Source organism: Phyllobates terribilis, unplaced genomic scaffold (assembly GCF_046119375.1).
Source record: "Phyllobates terribilis strain yellow unplaced genomic scaffold, ASM4611937v1 Scaffold_8__6_contigs__length_399053987, whole genome shotgun sequence".
In the NCBI taxonomy this organism is placed as follows: Eukaryota; Metazoa; Chordata; class Amphibia; order Anura; family Dendrobatidae; genus Phyllobates; species Phyllobates terribilis.
In genome coordinates this window covers 8160208-8182109 of record NW_027362768.1, presented here as the reverse complement: position 1 = coordinate 8182109, position 21902 = coordinate 8160208, and the positions used below count along the sequence as shown (strand labels likewise).

At 41.0% G+C, this 21902-nt stretch overlaps 1 protein-coding gene across 7 annotated transcripts in view; it reads left to right on the top strand.

Moving 5' to 3' along the window:
• The first annotated feature begins 2508 nt into the window (after window positions 1-2508).
• The window catches only part of NTNG1 (netrin G1), a 429565-nt gene continuing 410171 nt past the window's right edge, over window positions 2509-21902 (top strand). For 6 of the 7 annotated variants that reach the window (XM_073642847.1, XM_073642843.1, XM_073642845.1 and 3 more), the window contains exon 1: window positions 2509-3331. The gene's annotated coding sequence lies outside the window, so the exon portion shown is untranslated. The remainder of the gene's footprint in view (window positions 3332-21902) is intronic. The other variant, XM_073642846.1, reaches the window with a different exon arrangement.

Sequence of the window (21902 nt, the reverse complement as noted above, 5' to 3'; positions counted from 1 at the left end):
CTTCCCTCTGCTCTTGACTGATGACTGTAGCATTGAACCAGGATCCTACTAGAGTCGTCACTCTATAGCAGAGGGCAGGAGTTGTAGACTCCTAAGGTAGCGAGCACTTCAGCAATAAGGACCTGTTGTGGGGAACAGCATAGTCCAGAATCAAATTTCATTTTCTCATTCCTGTACAGAAAGTCATGTGTAAACAGCTCTCCTATCTAGTGCTGGCAGTTATATTCCAGATTTAAAAATGTTACGACTCCGGTTTAAGGGTATATCCAAGACTATTTTTCTTTATTTTTACCATAGGCCTAAAAACTAACAGGCAGATAGTTGCTAACTATCTGCCTGATCTATCTGGCGCCGGTACAGAGTGGTTAAAGACTGCTCCTACTGGCGATTCAGCTGCTCCACATCAACAGAGCAGCTCTTCTTCTTCTGGGCTGCTCTGTCAATGGGTCGTGACTGCCAACATCATGCTGATTGACAGTTGGCTCCCTGCAGTTAGGCAGCGGAGAGCTGGCAGTCAATCAGCATGACGTCAGCAGCCACGTCCTGTCGACAGAGCAGAGCGGAAGAGAAGCCACTACACTGTCTAAGTGATGTCAGCAGAAGGCGCTGAATCACCATCAGGAGCAGTCTGTGATCGCTCTGTGCTGGCAGAGATCAGCGCTGGGCACAACAGGCAGGGAGGTAGCAACTAACTGCTTATTAGTTCTTAGTTACATAATAAAAAAAATTAAAAGTCTGAGAAAACCCTTTAAAGAAGTGATCCTATAATATGTTTATAGCACAGCTTCTTATCATTGCATATAGATCCATATGATTTTTCTTTAAAGGGTTTGTCCATAAACCACCCAAACCTGCAGAGGAAATCTGGTATCTGCTTATCACATCTGTATTTCAGGTTGCTCAAAAAAAAAAACTGAAGTTTTGATTGTAGCGTACTCTTCTAACCTCTGCCTAGACAACAAAACTGCAATCCCTGTCTATACTATGCAATAAGAGATGTTACAGCATTTAGAAGATTAAATCACCAAATTTCAGGAAACCCATCAATGAGCCTTATAGATACTAAATGCCCTGGATATCAATTTGTGAAAAAAGTTTCTCTTCTCTGAAGATGGTTAACCCTTTCTGGCTCTCCAGCACTTTACTCTGCAATAGGAAATGAACTGCACCCCCCTCTCCTGTGTGAGACCCATTACAGTCCAATTTACTAATTCTGATTTATTTTGGTAATTACTATAGACAGTGATGTAATAATGGTCATTTTGATGCATTTATTCTATGATTGTTACTTGGGAATAGATCCAAATAACTTTTCCCTTAATTCTGTCTGGACACAGTGAACATTTATTAACTTTATCCCTAGAAAAGGTTCTGAGGAAGAAGAATTGGGAGTAGTTCTGTAGCAGCAGCGAGATGACTATAGTTTGGCCACTTGCGGTACAATTCATGATGGTGGCCATATGAGTACAGTAGATGGAGGTGAATGCTCATTATTTCCAAGCTGTCCGCCTATTACCATCTATTATATCATTCTGGATTACCCTCCGACTGCAGCAGAGCAGAATTTGACATCAAACTCTTATGAGTTTGTCTGTTTTACTGATCTAGGAAATAAAATCTACTTGATATCGCTGACATGATAACAAAATCAACTCTGCTACATCTGATAAATGCCGCCTTACCACATATGTCTTTTTTTTTTCTAACTCTAACAACCAATATCAAAATTCAATGAAACCTGGTAAAAATGAATGAATCAGTTGTATATTGCACCTCACTCACCAGGTGACTCCCAAAGCGCTGCACCCTGGGCTGCATTTTAACCCCGCGTCCGCCTCTGTCCATCTGAAGTGTAGAAAAATGTATTGATTTATGACATGAATGGAAAAAACAAATCAGGCTTTGATGAGCGATGGTCCAGGATGCGTTATTATGCTGAAACCAAATGCTTCTAACACATAATACATACTGATATCACCGTATACTGGTTACATGAGGGTGAATAGTATATATTGTGTGCACATATATAGTGGGATGTGCGCTCCTCAGCCTGGACCCCTATCTCTGCATACCTCTAACTTGTGACATTATCATCACTATTTGATTTCATGTCGTTTCTATTCCTATCTATCCACTATGATTTAGTATTTCTATAAAATGTTACATTTAGAACTTCAAACATCTAAGTGTTCTCCCCAATCATTCATCACTGGAATGAAGTTGTAAATGTAAGTTTTATTCAGTATCTAAATAGATGACACAATTGAGGGTGCAGGAGGAAACACACATGCAGGCGAATACAGATGGGTTAACAATGATTTTGGTTTGGGTGACATGATTTTTTGATACCATTAAAAAAAAAAATCAGAATAGCCAGTGTAGCATCTGGGATTCTGCCCAGGGGAGAACCACAGAGCTTGCAATCAATAATGCAGAGCTTGTCAAGGATAATCAGCTGAGGTCTTTAGGACCGCTCAGGAATCCTGGTGTTGAGCTAGTATAAGGTTTGCAATCTCTTGTTTGCTGGCATTTGGAAATCGTCTCTCCAAACAGAAAGACACCTCTCTCCTCCTCCTTCTCTGTGCCAGCAGCACCCCCCAACTCTGTCCTGCTCCCCGCCTGCTGCTGCTGTGTAGGGTAAGCCTCTCCCACCCCACCTTGAGAGGAGAGGTCCCTGGCTCCTCTGATTGAAACATGTGTCCCCTTTCCTGCACCTCAGAGCTATGTGTTTTGCAGTAACTTGGAGAGACAGACTGGTCACTAGAAGGACAGCAAGGTCCCCACCCATCCTGCCAATGCTAATTGGGAGTGATTGATGCTGCCTCTCCACAAATCTCTCTTCTAAATACAATGAGAGCAGGGGCTGCTGTGCATTTCAGCTCTGTGGACCATCACCACCTCCACACACTGCACATCTGGAGACCAACAGTGGAGGCACCTCAACCAGGAACATCTGGGAGGCTCAACCTGGAGAGCAACTCTTGATTTTACCTCTGGTCTTTTTTTGTTTTCTTCCTTTTTTTTTTTCCTCCCTTTCTTTGCAGGATCTAAGAGGATAACATGCACTTTATTTCCCCAAAAGTCCTTCCTGACAGAGAGCACATAGGGGGTCCCAGCTCCTTCTGAAGACACCCCTTGGTCTTATCATGGATGCTAGCAGGTGATGATCTCCTAACCTCTTTGGATACACATTCCAGGTCGGAAAGGGGCTCATTCTCCTTAAAGAGAATCTGGATAAAATACTCCTGTTCACTAATGAGCACCAATAAAAGGATTATAACTCCTCACACAGGGACTTCTCTCTAATTAGGACACAGAAAGCCTTCCTTCAGTAAGTACATACTTTTTTTCCCCTGAATGTCGTTTCCCTCATTTGCATTTCTTTTATTGCAGAAATGTTCTGCAAGCAGAGATTCAGGTGAACTCCCTCCGGGCTTGAGGTAGAGGGGATTTTTTATTCTTAATTGTTCCTTATTTTTGTCAAGATGAGCTTTGTGGATGTCACTCTTTGAACAGGTTCCTGCGTCTTTTTGCTCTGTGTCTTGCTGTTCTGTGCAAGCTCCAGCCTTTGAAAGCACTTCTTTCTGATGTCGGCTGTCAGCGTGTGTGGAGGTGACCCACTATTCCTTATTAGAAAATTAGGAAGTTGTGCCAAAATCTATACACAATGGTTAATAGGCTTCCAATGCAATTGTCGCATGTGTGTCAAAGATGAGGAAATTAGATTGTCAGCCCCATGGGCGACAAAGTGGTGAGTCCACAAATCCCAAATGAGCCATTACTTCTAAACTGTGAGTATAGATTAGGGGATAGGCGTTTAAAGATGGAAGGTTCATCACCCCAGCTAGATTCAAGGAGATTTACTACGGGTTTCTGGCCAGAACCCTTTTTCAAATCAAACTACAGAAGACTTATAAACTAGCTGATGATATCTCAGTGCAAGACATAGAAAGGATCACAATATATCAAAGGAAATGGAAACCCGCCCCTGCTAATAGATATACATGCTGACAGCTGGAAGAACAAGCAGTCTGCATGCTTTACTGCACTTGTGTTATCAGTACTTACTGCTTCAATCAATGACTCCTTCACTGACCTCCTTAAGAGTCAATTGATGAGTCCTCCTGGGTTAAAATAGAAAAAAAAACACAAAGACACCATAGAAAGAACAGCAGGAATCCATGACAAGGATGTGGTTTTAATTCCCAACTTCGGTGCGTTCCTCTTCTTTCCCCCCATCTCACAGTGCTGATGCTCCAGTTTTGCGAGTCGCTGTGAGATGAGTGACTGTCTGTATGGAGCTCTCCGTCCATTAACATCTCAGCATCCAGAGAACATTAGCAATCAAATTGGTCCCTAAAGGAAAGCGGCGGAGTCATGGAGCGCCCCCTGGTGGATATAGGGGGCATACCAGCTACAAGAACAACTGGTTGCTCAAGCTTAGGCATTAAGAAAGGTGACGTGATGGCATAGAAGGGGATTTATTGTGTATAGTACAAGGGTTAACATGCTATTGGTGCAACCTGTCCAGCCACAAGACCCCATTAGGTTAGGGGGTCTTAAAAGCACTTACCTATTATCCATTAGAGCGCATAAACTAATAAACTTCATAATTATTAAAGATGGATTGTTAGCGAGAGATGATTAGGAAAAATTAGGCGTGTTCTGAAGAACTAAGAGGGGGCCCACATCCAGTTCTTGCACAGGGGGCCCTCTATTGTCTCTGTTCACCCTTGCTATAGAACATACTTTGTGTTACTTTACCATGAAGGTACATTTTAAGAACACTGTTGTAGAAAGGATGTACAGACGCTCCGATTTCTAGAAATATTCTGAACGTATCAGTCACAAGAAATTGAAAAAAGTTTGGCTAGTCAGTTGAATCTACAAGATTATTATTTTGTTTCTCTTACTGAGAACTTATCACAGATAAGAAAACTATGGAGATAATTCCACCCAGGGAAATTCCTTCACAGCCCTTAGGTTTAGAAAAAAAATGTTGGCACCGAAATTGCTCGCACTTGTCTCATAGGGTATACGGAAGATTGTTTTCACCTGACCTAGGACAATGTCCTGGGTCTAAGAGAAGTTGAACTTTCCTTGTGATTTTCATTTTATTTCATAACTTTATTAAAGCATTTCGATCCATTTAGTTGTGATCTATGCTGCAGTTTGGGTGATCGTGTGATACTGAAGACAGATGTAGGATGTCTAGGAATCTATTTCCTTCATCAAAGACTCAACTGAAGGATGAGATCAAAATATTTTTCATTTTAGATTGAGCGACACTGAAATAACTATGATGTGATCACCTGTTCTTCTCCAGAACCTTTACTGCAATGATCCATCATGACGATAATGACTGATAATTATGGAAATGCGGGATACCATGTGAAGCGTCTAAAACACAATATTAATATTCCTCGAATCATATTGGACACAAAGCCCACAGTAAATAAAGTCAGTTTCTATTCTGCATTCACATCTCGCATTATGACTGAACACATGGAAATTAATGTGAAGCTGTAAACTTCTGGGTGACACATCCTGTGAATATTTAGTAGTAGTGATCTCATTCCTGCAACACGAAAGCATCCCAATTATCAGACTGTGCAACAAGATCGAGAACAGATAAACCCACTCAAGTGTGAGCCTATTTTTACAGATACCACAATAGCTGTTTAACTCCAGGCTCTCGTCCAGAATCTGCGTCCATCACTCCGTAGATTCCACAGGAAGACGACTCGCTGGCGTGGCATCGGCATTGTGGTCAACCACCCAGCAGGATATTGTAGACCAAAGACACCTGAGTTCAGGGGTTTCCAAAGCAATGCACTAACTTTATAGAAATCTGCCAGTAATTTGTATATTTGGCACACAGCAGGGCTGAACCTGTCATTTGGCACTAGTCATTTTGGGATCATAATGGGTTCTACGGGTTCTTTCCCTAGGACTGAAGGTAAATTGACTAGGTTATATTAACCCAGTGACTTATAAGAGAAACAGGTCATTGTATCTATTTCTCTCTGTTGTCAAATTATTGGTAATGTTATTAAATTGGCATATTGCAAGAAATGTAACTAAACTATAGGTTACATATATTATATATTCAAGTGTATTTGGCATTAAGTGCATAGATAGGTAGAAAGAAAAATAGATAGATGATAGACTAGTAGAAAGAAAGACAAATGGATAGATAAACATGTAGATAATATAGATATACTGTAGATAGATAATAGATAGACACATAAAGAGATATATAGATACATAGATATATAGATGGATGGATAGATAGATAGATAGATAATAGATACATAAATAGATGATTGATAGATAAATAGATGATTGATAGATAATAGATAGATATGAGGATAGATTAGATAGACAGATATGAGTTAGATAGATACATATATAGATAGTCACATAGATATATAATAGATATGAATTAGATAGACTAGATAGATATAATAGATACATACATACATAGATAGATAGATAGACACATAGATAGATCACCCATTGACCTATTTCCTTCCATATCATTAATATCTAACAACTTTGGGAGTGATTTCTTGGTGGTAGCGAGAATAAGAATATTTATACGGTTGTCAGTGTGATCGGGCTATAGTGCACCATTGTAAAAAAGCAAGGACACATATATTTTTTTCTATACATTTCTAGGTACACTGCGTAATGCCATTTTTACCATGTGGTTCCCGTCTGTGGGGTCCTCTGGCAGCACAACCTCAGGTACTTAGAATAGAGGAAGATGGTGGCCAGGAACCAGACATAGGTCCTATTAGGGGAGTCAGCAGGCTGCTATTACTGTCTTTCTTATTAATCATCAGTAAGGGAAGCAGAGGATGTGAAGCTCTCATTGAACGCAGGAATCATTTCTTAAAGATGAGATCTGTAACTGATCTTGAAAATATTTGTAGTTGATCCTGTTTGAACCGAACATGAATTGCAGCGATATATCTAACAATACCTATTGTAGAACCTGAGAAATGTCAAGGGTCTCCTTATTTCCTTGGCAGAGAGAAAATGAGGTCAAGAATCTCTTAATTCTATCTTCTTTATATTATGACTCATTTCAGCTTTCTCTCTCTCTGAAGAATAGAAAAATGGCCAAGAAATCCCCCACACACTTCACATCTCTTCTTTTCCCTGGATTTTGGTATAATATGAATAGTCTAATTGACGAATAAAACCACCATCCTTTAATTCCACAATGTATATTGCTGGCAGCCAGCTGTTCCGGTTATGCTAGCGCCATCGTTTCATGGGAGATTTTATCATCATCGACCTTAAATCCCCTAATTTGTTTTATCGGGGAGTCGGGTACTAACAATTCTCTTTTATGGAATGCATGTTGTAAACTATCATATTTGGTTCAGTTATATTTCCTTCTTTTATTGGTCTGTCGAAAAAAGGAAATGGGATATCCTGGATTTAATTACTGGAGATATGGATTTATAGATATAACCATTAACGCTTATAACCCATTGTCATGTACTGGCCGTTTATAAGGTCCAAAACCATCCAGGGTCACCATATGTAAGAAGGTACAGACATTTCATATATACGCACTTTATATATCATGGAAAATATAATAAGTAGTATATCTGTATGTTACCTGTAGCCATCAGCACTGTACTGAAGAACGAGACCATCGTATCAGTTCTCGTTCGGTAAAGTGAAGGGTTAATGGAATGCAAAAAGAAATTATAGAGGGGCTGTAAAGGTGCGAATCAAATAAGTAAGTGATGTAATTTTCTTTTCTATGGTGTTAGTGACCAATATGTGCACACTTAGTGCCCGGGGACTGCGTATTCTGCAGTCCTATGTAAGACTAATGAATTGCAGCAAATTGTGTGCATCTCTAGTGTATAGTTTCCTATAGCCATTCACACAATGACTTGGTGTAATGGAATTATGCGCTCATGATCTGGCCACTAAGTCCCCGGTTTACAAAAGAAAACTGTACGTATGTGATGATTGTAGAATAAGTTATTGATAAGTATCGACATAACAGGTGGTAGACGCCGCAAACAGAGCAGAGGTAGATTGGCCCGGAGCCTGGCAATAAACCTGACATCTTACTTACCTGTCCTAAGTATAATTCATCCTCGGAAGGATTGGAATCAGCACTTATTACTATGTAAACTGGCTTGAGTCTAGATATCGGGTGTGATACATACCCACAATACACTAAACATATGATCTATACATCTTCTGTGCCGTCCATTGTCTTCTAAGTCACTGAGCAAAAATAAGGATCTTGTAACAAGACTTAATCTAGGAGACATTTTTACTTTGTGACATTACGTAATACTATAAGGAGTGCCGCATCTTCCCATACATTGTGAAGGGTTTTTTTCCTTCGGGTGATGGCATGTCAGCCTTTCCGTAAGGAAAGCACTTTGATTTTTTTTCTAGGGTAGGTAAAGGGAGCCCCTAGTGGTGAATGATATGATTGTTCTTTAGACTAAGTGGTTCTTCAAAAAACCCCATCATCTGTGTTATATTCCATGTGATTGATCACATCAGACCGGAGTGCTATGAATACTTTAAATAAATGCAGATGTAGCACAGCTGCGCTGGTCATAGCACTCTGGGGTTAGGATAATGCAGTAGGTTTACCATATACTGTATGTTATAAGTATAGGCTGCGTATCACAGGAAGGAATGTAAGATTCGGAAAGTATCTGCACAAGGATATTTGTTAATATGTGGGTCTCCTGAATAGGACAAGTCAATTAAATAAAGGACCCTAAGTAACTGCTTCATGTAAAGTCCTGTGTAGTCTTTGTGCTCGTATTAACTTTAAAGGCGACGTAACTGAATAAATGTCCAATAATTGGCACAACATACATCACATTGTTGCACCAATGACAAAATATTCATCCGCACAGGGATACAAGACACAAAAGATTTTTACCTGAAGAAGAACCACAGTGGTGTCTGTGAACATATATCTTGTAACAAGGGTAGAAGCTGTTTGCCGACAGCTTCTACCCTTATTGCATGAGTTTGTAGCGATGTAGCAGAGCTTAGTTTATTATTTAGATATCATAGGGTGTGATATTTGGCTACATATTTTAGGGCTGCACTCTACCGACGAACCCATTTGTTTCAGTAGATGAAAGGTTCTCATTTTACCATTTCTTTTATAGCCGGGGGGATCGCATATGTGACAAATCCATGTGCATGCCTAATATCTAAAATACAGTGAGTTTATAATAAACCGTGATAATTCTATATACTGAACACATTAAATATATCCATAAGGAGCAGGTTTTGGCATTGCCCATACATGTCATTATTCCGACCCCGCAGCTTGTATGGCTTGGCTCCCTGTATAAGGCCGTCACTCTCTTTGTCCTTGTGCTTCGTCATCTGGTTCTTACTTCATGGAGATATGTGAAGTGTAGGTAAAACCTATTATATTCCTCTATGTAGAGCGGACGGGGCCAGCTCCTGTGTGTGCTGTGTTTGCACAGTATTGCTGCCCGTTGTAGACATTCACGGCTGGTAATTTCCCATGTAGACATTCCAGAACAGTGTGGAATATATTGGGGTCAGACCAGCCTCAGAAATAAAATACGTTCAGCGCGGATATGAATTCTATGTCGCTTCTTCCTATACATGACATTTTATTCAGATCCTTGCAATAGTCTATGAGCTTTCCGTGCACGCTGCTGTACGGGTATATGGAAATCAGATGCATGGAAATAAGGAGATCTCATCTCATGTGCTCGTTATTATTAACTCTTTCCATTCCGGTAGTCATAAACCTGTCATTCAACCCTTCCAGTGCTCACAGTGCTGCATAAACCCCTCCCTGTAATACACTTATGGCTCTCCACTTACATGCCTGACATTATTATAGATAATGGATTCTGCTGCTCTATGACTTTCAGTGCAATGTCTGCCTAGCATCCATTGTCATAGACAACAGGACAAGATATTACACAAGTACCTGGTACCAGTCAGAAAATCCATTACCATTAATAATGCCAGGCATTCCCCTCATCTGCATTATTTGCACCACTCGAGACCAACTCACATACTCCAGGGACTTTAACAAGACCATGACAGTCTATGTGTGCTGCATGCCACCATTTTTGTCCATTTCAGTGACATAATTGATTGTAACATCAAAGTGCACTTCCAGGAGGCCTGCATATATTGGCGTTATGGATCCAGCATTTACCGTTTTGTCCATATCCCGGCACTCCTGTTTTACAAATCGAATGCCAGAACCATTGTGACACACAGAGCCAAAGCAGAGAGAGGGGGATTCAGCACTGCCTTCAGGTGCCAGCTCTTTTGGGCATGCCACTAGATGTCAAAAATGGCTAAACCGAAAAATGTACCACAATTGGGTGAGGTCTCTATTGAGAAATGTCTTCGTTCATTGCTTGGGGCTGCGTGAATGAATTAAAGTATACATTAGGACTTGCTACATTAGGAGATACAGAAAGGCAGTACTTTCTGTGCCTACATATATTTTAAAGAAGTCCTTTCATCGGGTCAAAAGTGTCCAGTTATTGCTCTCATTTTATTGCCTCTGCTCACCTGATTAAATTGTTTTATTTGTTGTTGTTTTTTTAGTTTTTTAATTCATCATACTGTTCCAGGTATATGGGCTTTTTGATTTAGTGCTAATTTCAATGGTCTTTACCAATGCGGTGTGTATCACAGGATTATAAGCCGCTCTGCATTGTTACCTTGTAAACAACGCCCCATTGGTAAAGACCGTGTAAGTAGCATTAAAGGGGTTGCCTGGCATTAGACTACAAATCTGCAGTCACTCTGTGTGACTGCAGACTTGTGACTCCTCACAGTGATTTTCATACATGCGGTCACATGCCAACTAGACATGTGCAGTCTCACTAAATGCTAGTATATTAACCGAGTCCAGATACAGTCTAGTCAGAATGTGCCTGGAAATATGCAAATCACATTCTTGCAGTCACATAACTGCCCGCTCCGGGCTCCGGAATCAGAGAATCCTCACAGAGTGCAGTGTGCACAATGTGTAGATTCACAAATCTGCAGTCGCATAGAGTGACTTCAGACTTGTAGCCTAAGGCCAGACAACCCTTTTAAATAAAAGGGCCCATAACTCTATAACACAAAAAATATAATGCTTAGTGGAACAGTGGAAATGAAAAAAGAGCAAAAACTGTCCACTTTTGACCTGGTGACAGGCTCTCTTTAAGGAAACACTGCTGCCTCTAGTGAAGCAGCCACAATGACAGCTTAGCACGGAGACTGAGTTCACGTGGGCTGTTAGACTACAGACAAAAAATAAAACATGATTCAGACATTAGAGTGTAAAATACTGGGAAAAACAATTCACCAAGGGCTAGCATATGGAATTGTTGGATCCTCCAGATGCTCTCTAATGTGACCACCATTCAGCTTACTACATGAGGATTCTGAATAGTAAAGGAAATTGTAATCATAAAAGGATTCTTCTTCTTTTTCTTCTTCTTCTTCAGTATCATCTCTAGTTTTCTATCAGTTATATTGTTTATAATGGACCTGTCATATTTCCTGATATGGTTGTTTCAGTAAACACTTATATTCCCCATACTTTTTTAGATGATGTTTTCCTAGACCTCTCCATTGTGTAATTCCTACTGTGTTTCCTACATAGTCTGGTACTGACCAATCAGTGCTAAAAGTGCTAGATTATGAATGTAAACACCTCTTTGACAAAGGGCATGGTAACACCCAGGTGTCAATTTAGTCATAAACTTCCATTGAAAACCAAAGAAATGAGCCGGAACACATGTTGGTATAAGAGCAATGTGTAGGTGCACTTTCACACTGTGGCCATTTAGCAGACAGAACCTAGGTTAAAAACAAAATAAGCAAATGGTAATAGCATATGTAAATAACATGGGATCCTTAGTTGACATTATTTTGATCAAAAAAAGCATAAAAGCCATACTAGTATGACAAGGTGTACCCAATCAAGATGGTCCTATCTCTTGTAGTTCACCTTTCTATGTTCCAGCAGGCCTCAAAATAGACAGGGCAGAGCAGGACCGAGGCCTGACTGTTAAAACACCTGCCTGTGGAAAGCTGCATAGACTAAATGCACAACCCAAAAACTGAGAGCCACGCCCCTTTATGTACAAAGTACAAAAAACTAAAACAAAACCAAAGAAATGAGCTGGAACACATGTTGGTGTAAGTGCAATGATTCACACGGTGGCAATAACCAAACATAACCTAGAATAAAAGCAAAATGAGCAAATACACTGCAGTAATTAAATAAATGAATAGTAATAGTACATGTATATAACATAGGATACTTAGTTGGCACTATTTTGATCAAAGAAATGTAAAAGCCATTCTACCACGACAAGGTGTACCCTATTAGGATGACCTCCCTACGTGCTAGCAGGCCTCAGTTCCATTCAGTAACAAAGGAATGGCACAACACAGACTTCTTGAAAAATATGATCAAGGATTGTGATTTCATAGAAAATACAAGTATAAACCAATATGTCAGAACCGGTCTAGTAAAAAAAACAGGAGCCTAAGGGGCACTTCACTTAGATCGTCACTTCATATTAGTGCCTGGTGTGGATCCAAGTGGTTATTCCGTGACAGATTGTACTTGTCTGGCATACCCTATAGATAATAAATGTTGAGAAAACCCTTTTATTTTTAGCAACATTTTAATGTTCAGTGTTCCCGTTGATATTTCTAATTATCACTAGAAACACTTTAATGAAGGTCACCGGCTCCATTTCTCTCTGTTTCCTTCTGCCTTCTAATAATTATCCTACTAATATCAGTATCTTGCTGTATGTGGGCATGTTGGAGTGTTGACACTGGCTCTGACAGCTCCAGATATAACAGATTGATGTACTTTGCTTGTAAAATGACTAAAAACAGTTATTCTGAGCAAATTTTCTAGTGATTTTGCTGGGGACAATCAGTGCAAATTGCCAATTTCCTTTGGACTGACGCCTGATTGAATTAATTTCTCCGTCTCGCAGAAAATGAGCCTTTTAGCTAATTTAAGTTTCATTATTCTGCGCGAAGAATCTGTTTAGACTCTGAAGTGGGTGCTGTGAATGAGACCAATTTTCGTTTATTAATTGCAAGGCTGCTCAGATCTAATTTAGCATTTAATACTTTCACTGCACATCCTGAACGGCTCACAATGGTGGCCATATTTAATTAGCACACAAAAAGACTTCACATCAGGTGTTTCCCCAGTAAGTAAGAATCTGGGTTCAGACATTCACAATAATGAGAACACCTTAATGTCTCCTCCCAAAATAAATGGGGTTGTATATGATGGGTAGATCTCAAACAGAAGTTGTGTACAAAGACTTATCCTTTCTGGCTTTTTTGGATTTTTAGCTCAATTACTATACTGTTAGGGAAGGCTTATAAAATATGATCTGTACCAGGGGCTGACATGCCATTCGTGTAACCTATGCACCCACACAGGAGCCCAAGAGGTAAGGGAGACCATTTTTACCTCCATAGTAACAAGTAGCTTCGGTCACAGACCCTTAGAGAGGTATTTTTTGATGATCTATTGGACTGCAAAGGGCCCATATACTATTCTAGCATGGGGCTCTCTTTGGCCTGTGTCCACCCCTAACCTGTGCATTTGATGGAAGAGATTACAACCCTATCCTTATTCATACCTTTTAAGACTGGCTGGACCAATGTTCCACCGCATTACAGATATAAAATACAGTTTTGTATCCTCCTTTATGACATCCTTCAGTGACGGCTGTTACATATGTAAATACATTCACAGATACATTATATAGTTACCTGTACACATAAACAGTGATAACCATATAGGTCCAAAGTATAGTGTCAGCATATGTCACACATACACAGTAACAGACACAAGCTCCTTGAGTGCACCCTGTATAGAGACATATTCACCACTACTGAGTGCAGCCACATGTCCCCCAACAGTCCAGAATATACAGAATATGCTCCATGCAGCCACCCCATATGTAAATCAGCTTGGAATCCATACAGGAACACTCAATAATCAGTTGTAACCGGTGGGGATCATGGTAGAAAGTGCTCAATTTCCCTCCAGTGACACCAGGAGGAAAATGAAACACTACACAGTGCCAAGGGGAATTGCTAGGCTGTCAGTGTGATGTACAGCTGCATCCTCTAGAAAGAGATACCTTTTACAGTTTTAGTTATGTCCCCTCAATTTAGTGCCCCTGCACTGCTTCCTTCTCCTCCTGCTGCTTTCTGCAGAGGTGCCTTTATGCCCATTGTCTCAGGCGTCCCTCCAACTTCTTTGCCTATATGTTCTCTTAGGTCCTTTACTGCTACCTGCCATGCATGGTTGTGCTTTAAGGCTAGTGTGAATGTTCTTGTTCTTCTGCCAATGTCCAACTGGCGTAGTCTTTATTTGGTCCCCTCTTTGACTCATCTTCCTTTGCCTGAGCAATAAGGTCCTTGTGGTGTCAGAAACTGCTAAGACGCTCTTCCTTTTTATATTCCTGCCATTTGACCTGCGTTGTCTTTTGATGAGTTTTATCAAGTCTGCTGCCTGTCCTGACCATCCACCCATCTAACCTTCTGGAGTAGACCTCAGACTATGTTCCTAGTGAACGCATTCCCCAAACACTAATTTTAGCACATCTGTTTATAATTTGGTTCTACATCCTGGGATCTCCTTTTCAGTTTCACGCCAGCTGTTACAAATGGAGGCTCTCCTGGGGCAAGAGTTGGATCATTTATAACTGGCACTGTTTGGGAGCCTGGGTGCAGGCTGTTTGGAGGACATTTGAGGCTGGTAATACTGGTGTCATTTGTGGCTACTACTGTTGTGTGGAGCACTGTGGCTGGCACTGTGTGGAGGTGCTAATGCTGATCCTGTTTGAGAGGACGTGTCTTTATATATAACATCCATGTTCACGAAAATTGCTTATTGGAATTAGGAATTGTAGTTATAATGCAAAGGCATCAGATATTTTGAATACACAAAATACCCAGTACAAACCAACATAGAGGTGCCTATATGTGCTGCCTCCTTGGCTTATTCAGTCAAAGATCAAAGTTCATTATAGCAGGTGTCGCTCTCTGCTACACTGCTGAGTGTAGAGCGCAGTACACTTGGTGACATGGTCTTCTTTTCCACCCTTTCCCCACCAGCGCTTCGATCTGTGAGCTGAAGCACAGGAGCCACTGATACAAGAGGCGAGCATTCTCCATACCCATTTTCCGGGCTTGGGAAGGAACCATCAAAAAAGTAGAAAATCCAGCAACCGCAAAATTCATTAAAACATCAGATTTATTTGTAGATTAAAACATGAAAAATTGAAGTTTAAAAAACCATGTTAACACAAGAACAACATCTAACATGCAGGAGCTTTGAAAATTCATAGCATAGAAAGTAGATGTGGAATAGACAAATCACAGATGTGCTTAATTATTAACCCTATGTATACACCGGAGAAGAGAAAAGAAAGGGAGAAAATGGTATGGGGAGAGAGAGGAAAACAAAAAGCCAGGAAAAGGAAAATAGTACACAAAATGAAAGATTGATTATTAACTCAATAATGTATATTTCACAAAAATAAATAATTTTCAACTTATTTCACGGTTCACTTGCTCAGGAAACCAGCCTTAAGCCTCCCTCATTCCAGGCATTTCTCAACCCAGTGAGCTGATGATTGCTTTATTGTGTTTTTCTACCTTCTACCTGGTTCATCCTGCTTACGGACTATTGAGACCCTTTTGAAATATATTTATATATATTTCTTTTTTATATAACATCATAGATACCAACCTTTCTTCCTTTTTGCTACCCATGGATCACACCACCCGATTTTCTAAAGTTTCCAAAATTTTCTCCACTGAGGATAGTGATGACAACCCTATACTAACATCTCTTAAAGAAATTTTCTGGGACCTGGAAAAAACACTCTTACAAAGATTGCGTACCTGGTGGGACTCCACTACCTTACAACAATATATCGAAAATGATCCCAAGAGGACCAAGGATTTGTCTATTCCACATCTACTTTCTATGCTAGTGTAGCTCAAAGCGCGTCAACCGTTGCGCTAACATGTTTTTTTAAATTTCACTTTTTCATGTTATATTCTACAAATAAATGTGATGTTTTAATGAATTTTGAGGTTGCTGGATTTTTGCACTTTTTTCAAGGTTGACTTGCTCAGGAAACCAGCCTGAAGCCTTCGTGCACCGCACCCTCATTCCAGGTATTTCTCAACGTGGGAAGCTGATGATTAGGAAGGAACCGCTTGTCACAGGAGCTGGTTGTCACAGTAGCCTCCAAACATGGACCTCCTTGTGCTTGCTACAGCCCACATCGCGCTGTCCATTCCTGCACTTCGCTTAGATGTGGGCGCTGAATGCAGCAGGAACTGATGTGCACCAAAAGACTTTGATGCCCCCCAATTGTTACTGCTCATATCACACTGTACTTTCCTGTACAGTGCTTCGATGTGGCTGGTGAATGCAGGAGCAACAGTCGTCCACAGCTTGGTAAAGCGGGAGCAGCTGAGCCAAACGGGCAGGTTAGTGCAGCGGGAGGCGCTCGCAGCTACACTGCTGAATACAGGGCAAAGTTGAGTGAGTTTGGGTGAGACAACTTCCTTCTCTAGCCGCTTTGTACCGCTCCCATCACGCTGTAGATGTTTTCCAAGCTTTGTTGTGGGCACCAACCATGAGTATAGCAGGAGCCCATCTCTACTACATTGGTGATTGGGTGGCAAGGCATCATTCTATTTCAACTTCCACCCCTGGCTGGTGAGTGTGAGCCACAGTGTCCTCTACAATATATACAATTAGATGTCACTATTCCCCTCTACTAGCCCACATATGTAAATGTGTTAGCGTATCATGTGGTCACCCAACCATATGGCAGTATTTCAGTAACAAACCGACACAGGACACGGTAAGGCCTGTATATATTAGATAATTGGGAATTAGAGGATACCCATATAGTAACAGTAAGAAGCATTCCTATGCCTACAGTACAGACCAAAAGTTTGGACACACGTTCTCATTTAAAGATTTTTCTGTATTTTCATGACTATGAAAATTGTACATTCACACTGAAGGCATCAAAACTATGAAATAACACATGTGGAATTATATACTTAACAAAAAAGTGTGAAACAGCTGAAAATATGTCTTATATTCTAGGTTCTTCAAAGTAGCCACCTTTTGCTTTGATGACTGCTTTGCACACTCTTGGCATTCTCTTGATGAGTTTCAAGAGGTAGTCACCGGAAATGTTCTTCCAACAATCTTGAAGGAGTTCCCAGAGATGCTTAGCACTTGTTGGCCCTTTTGCCTTCACTCTGCGGTCCAGCTCACCCCAAACCATCTCGATTGGGTTCAGGTCGGGTGACTGTGGAGGTGAGGTCATCTGGCGTAGCACCCCATCACTCCCCTTCTTGCTCAAATAGCCCTTACACAGCCTGGAGGTGTGTTTGGGGTCATTGTCCTGTTGAAAAATAAATGATGGTCCAACTAAACGCAAACCGGATGGAATAGCATGCCGCTGCAAGAAGCTGTGGTAGCCATGCTGGTTCAGTATGCTTTCAATTTTGAATAAATCCCCAACAGTGTCACCAGCAAAGCACCCCACACTATCACACCTCCTCCTCCATGCTTCACGGTGGGAACCAGGCATGTAGAGTCCATCCGTTCACCTTTTCTGCGTCGCACAAAGACACGGTGGTTGGAAACAAAGATCTCAAATTTGGACTCATCAGACCAAAGCACAGATTTCCACTGGTCTAATGTCCATTCCTTGTGTTCTTTAGCCAAAACAAGTCTCTTCTGCTTGTTGCCTGTCCTTAGCAGTGGTTTCCTAGCAGCTATTTTACCCTGAAGGCCTGCTGTACAAAGTCTCCTCTTAACAGTTGTTGTAGAGATGTGTCTACTGCTAGAACTCTGTGTGGCATTGACCTGGTCTCTAATCTGAGCTGCTGTTAACCTGCGATTTCTGAGGCTGGTGACTCGGATAAACTTATCCTCAGAAGCAGAGGTGACTCTTGGTCTTCCTTTCCCGGGGCAGGTCCTCATGTGAGCCAGTTTCTTTGTAGCGCTTGATGGTCTTTGCAACTGCACTTGGGGACACTTTCAAAGTTTTTCCAATTTTTCGCACTGACTGACCTTCATTTCTTAAAGTAATGATGGCCACTCGTTTTTCTTTACTTAGCTGCTTTTTTCTTGCCATAATACAAATTCTAACTGTCTATTCAGTAGGACTATCAGCTGTGTATCCACCAGACTTCTGCACAACACAACTGATGGTCCCAACCCCATTTATAAGGCAAGAAATCCCACTTATTAAACCTGACAGGGCACACCTGTGAAGTGAAAACCATTCCCGGTGACTACCTCTAGAAGCTCATCAAGAGAATGCCAAGAGTGTGCAAAGCAGTCATCAAAGCAAAAGGTGGCTACTTTGAAGAACCTAGAATATGACATATTTTCAGTTGTTTCACATTTTTTTGTTAAGTATATAATTCCACATGTCTTAATTCATAGTTTTGATGCCTTCAGTGTGAATGTACAATTTTCATAGTCATGAAAATACAGAAAAATCTTTTAAATGAGAAGGTGTGTCCAAACTTTTGGTCTGTCCTGTATGTAAACTCTATGGAAATGTTATGAATATTAGCCTGAGGAGGACACTTGCATCCGAGCAGAAATAAAAGCTTCATTAATTCATGTATTAAAGATAATTGACATCAACTAATCTGACAGAAAGCAGAAAAACTTGTGACCCTAAGATTCTTATCTGTAATTTACTTCTGGTCCACACTAGCCTCGGTCAGTCACACATCATTAACCTCTGGTCGTATCCTCACTGCTCCATCTGACATTTCTAAAACATTATTGGCATCTGCTAGAGGCTAATGGCAGATATTAAGCATGTATGGATTTGTAATGCGACATGAGAGCCCCTCTTTTTAGACCATGCAGTTATGGGCCTGTGTGTGATGTAGATGTTTTTTATGTTGTTTTCAATTTGGGCAGATGCCGGAGTCCCCCATGGTGTTTGCTCACTAGATGTCTGAACCAAGAAGAACTGACATAAGAAAGCTTTGAAGAACTTTTGAAAGGCAGACTTTTCATGTCTGGTCAGATTATTTTTCTTAATTAAATTTAAAATATACTGACAGCCTTGTATCCTAATATATTATTGAGTAGCTGCAGGCTACATTGTTTAGAGTGGGCACCGGAGGAGGAATCTGATGCTGTAAACAAGAATTTCAGAAAGCAAATTTACAAATCTGAGTCTTAAAGTGGAAATATCTTGAATGTTCACGCTGATCTCTAAGAAACGTCATATAAGACTTTACGTAGAACATTTAAATGTGAGAGTTGGGTGAAAATCCAGACATGAAGAATTCGGCCATCTATATGTTATTTTCAGGGCCGCGTCACCACCCGGCGCACCAGGGCAAGTGCCGAGGCCCTGGACAAATGATGGGGGGTCCACTCGCCTTCAGCAGGGGCATAACTTTCGCGGTCGTAGCGGGTCCACTGATGTTAGCAAATACTTCAGCTGGATGTGTGTCCAAGAACACACATTCAGCTGAAGTTTATTGAGGTGCACAGACCCATCAAGTCCGTGTGCGGCAATGCACACTGACGGCCAATCAGAGGCCAGCAGCTGACGTCAGCGTGCACATGATCGGTGGCGCATGGCAGTGACGTCATGTGCTCCCATCGCTTGCATGCTGAAGTCAGCTGTGGGCTTCAGAAGAGGACATGGCACAATAGGGGAGTGGATGGGTGGCAAGTGTTTATTATTTTTTTAATCAATGTGTACACTGAGGCCATACTACTACATGGATGACTATGAACTGTGCATTATATTATGTGAAGGACTATGGGCTGTTCATTATACTATATGAAGGACTATGGGCTGTGCATTATATTATATGAAGGACTATGGGCTGTGCATTATACTACATGGATGACTATGGGCTGTGCATTATACTACATGGAGGACTATACGCTGTGCATTATATATGGAGGACTATAGGCTATGCATTATATATGGAGGACTGTGAGCTGTGCATTATATATGGAGGACTATGGGCTGTGCATTATACTACATGGAGGACTATGGGTTGTGCATTATACTATATGGAGGACTATGGGCTGTGCATTATACTAAATTGAGGACTATGGGCTGTGCATTATACTACATGGAGGACTATGGGCTGTGCATTATACTATATGGAGGACTATGGGCTGTGCATTATACTAAATGGAGGACTATGGGCTGTGCATTATACTACATGGAGGACTATGGGCTGTGCATTATACTATATGAAGGACTATGGGCTGTGCATTATACTACATGGATGACTATGGGCTGTGCATTATACTACATGGAGGACTATAGGCTGTGCATTATACTATATGGAGGACTATGGGCTGTGCATTATACTATATGGAGGACTATGGGCTGTGCATTATACTACATGGAGGACTATAGGCTGTGCATTATACTATATGGAGGACTATGGGCTGTGCATTATACTACATGGAGGACTATGGGCTGTGCATTATACTATATGGAGGACTATGGGCTGTGCATTATACTAAATGGAGGACTATGGGCTGTGCATTATACTACATGGAGGACTATGGGCTGTGCATTATACTATATGAAGGACTATGGGCTGTGCATTATACTACATGGATGACTATGGGCTGTGCATTATACTACATGGAGGACTATGGGCTGTGCATTATACTATATGGAGGACTATGGGCTGTGCATTATATATGGAGGACTATAGGCTATGCATTATATATGGAGGACTATGGGCTGTGCATTATACTACATGGAGGACTATGGGTTGTGCATTATACTATATGGAGGACTATGGGCTGTGCATTATACTAAATTGAGGACTATGGGCTGTGCATTATACTACATGGAGGACTATGGGCTGTGCATTATACTATATGGAGGACTATGGGCTGTGCATTATACTAAATGGAGGACTATGGGCTGTGCATTATACTACATGGAGGACTATGGGCTGTGCATTATACTATATGAAGGACTATGGGCTGTGCATTATACTACATGGATGACTATGGGCTGTGCATTATACTACATGGAGGACTATAGGCTGTGCATTATACTATATGGAGGACTATGGGCTGTGCATTATACTAAATGGAGGACTATGGGCTGTGCATTATACATGGAGGACTATGGGCTGTGCATTATACTACATGGAGGACTATGGGCTGTCCATTATACATGGAGGACTATGGGCTGTGCATTTTACTACATGGAGGACTATAGGCTGTGCATTATACTATATGGAGGACTATGGGCTGTGCATTATACTAAATGGAGGACTATGGGCTGTGCATTATACATGGAGGACTATGGGCTGTGCATTATACTACATGGAGGACTATGGGCTGTGCATTATACATGGAGGACTATGGGCTGTGCATTATACTACATGGAGGACTATGGGCTGTGCATTATACTATATGAAGGACTATGGGCTGTGCATTATACTACATGGATGACTATGGGCTGTGCATTATACATGGAGGACTATAGGCTGTGCATTATACTATATGAAGGACTATGGGCTGTGCATTATACTACATGGAGGACTATGGGCTGTGCATTATACATGGAGGACTATAGGCTGTGCATTATACATGGAGGACTATGGGCTGTGCATTATACTACATGGAGGACTATGGGCTGTGCATTATACTATATGAAGGACTATGGGCTGTGCATTATACTACATGGATGACTATGGGCTGTGCATTATACTACATGGAGGACTATAGGCTGTGCATTATATATGGAGGACTATAGGCTATGCATTATATATGGAGG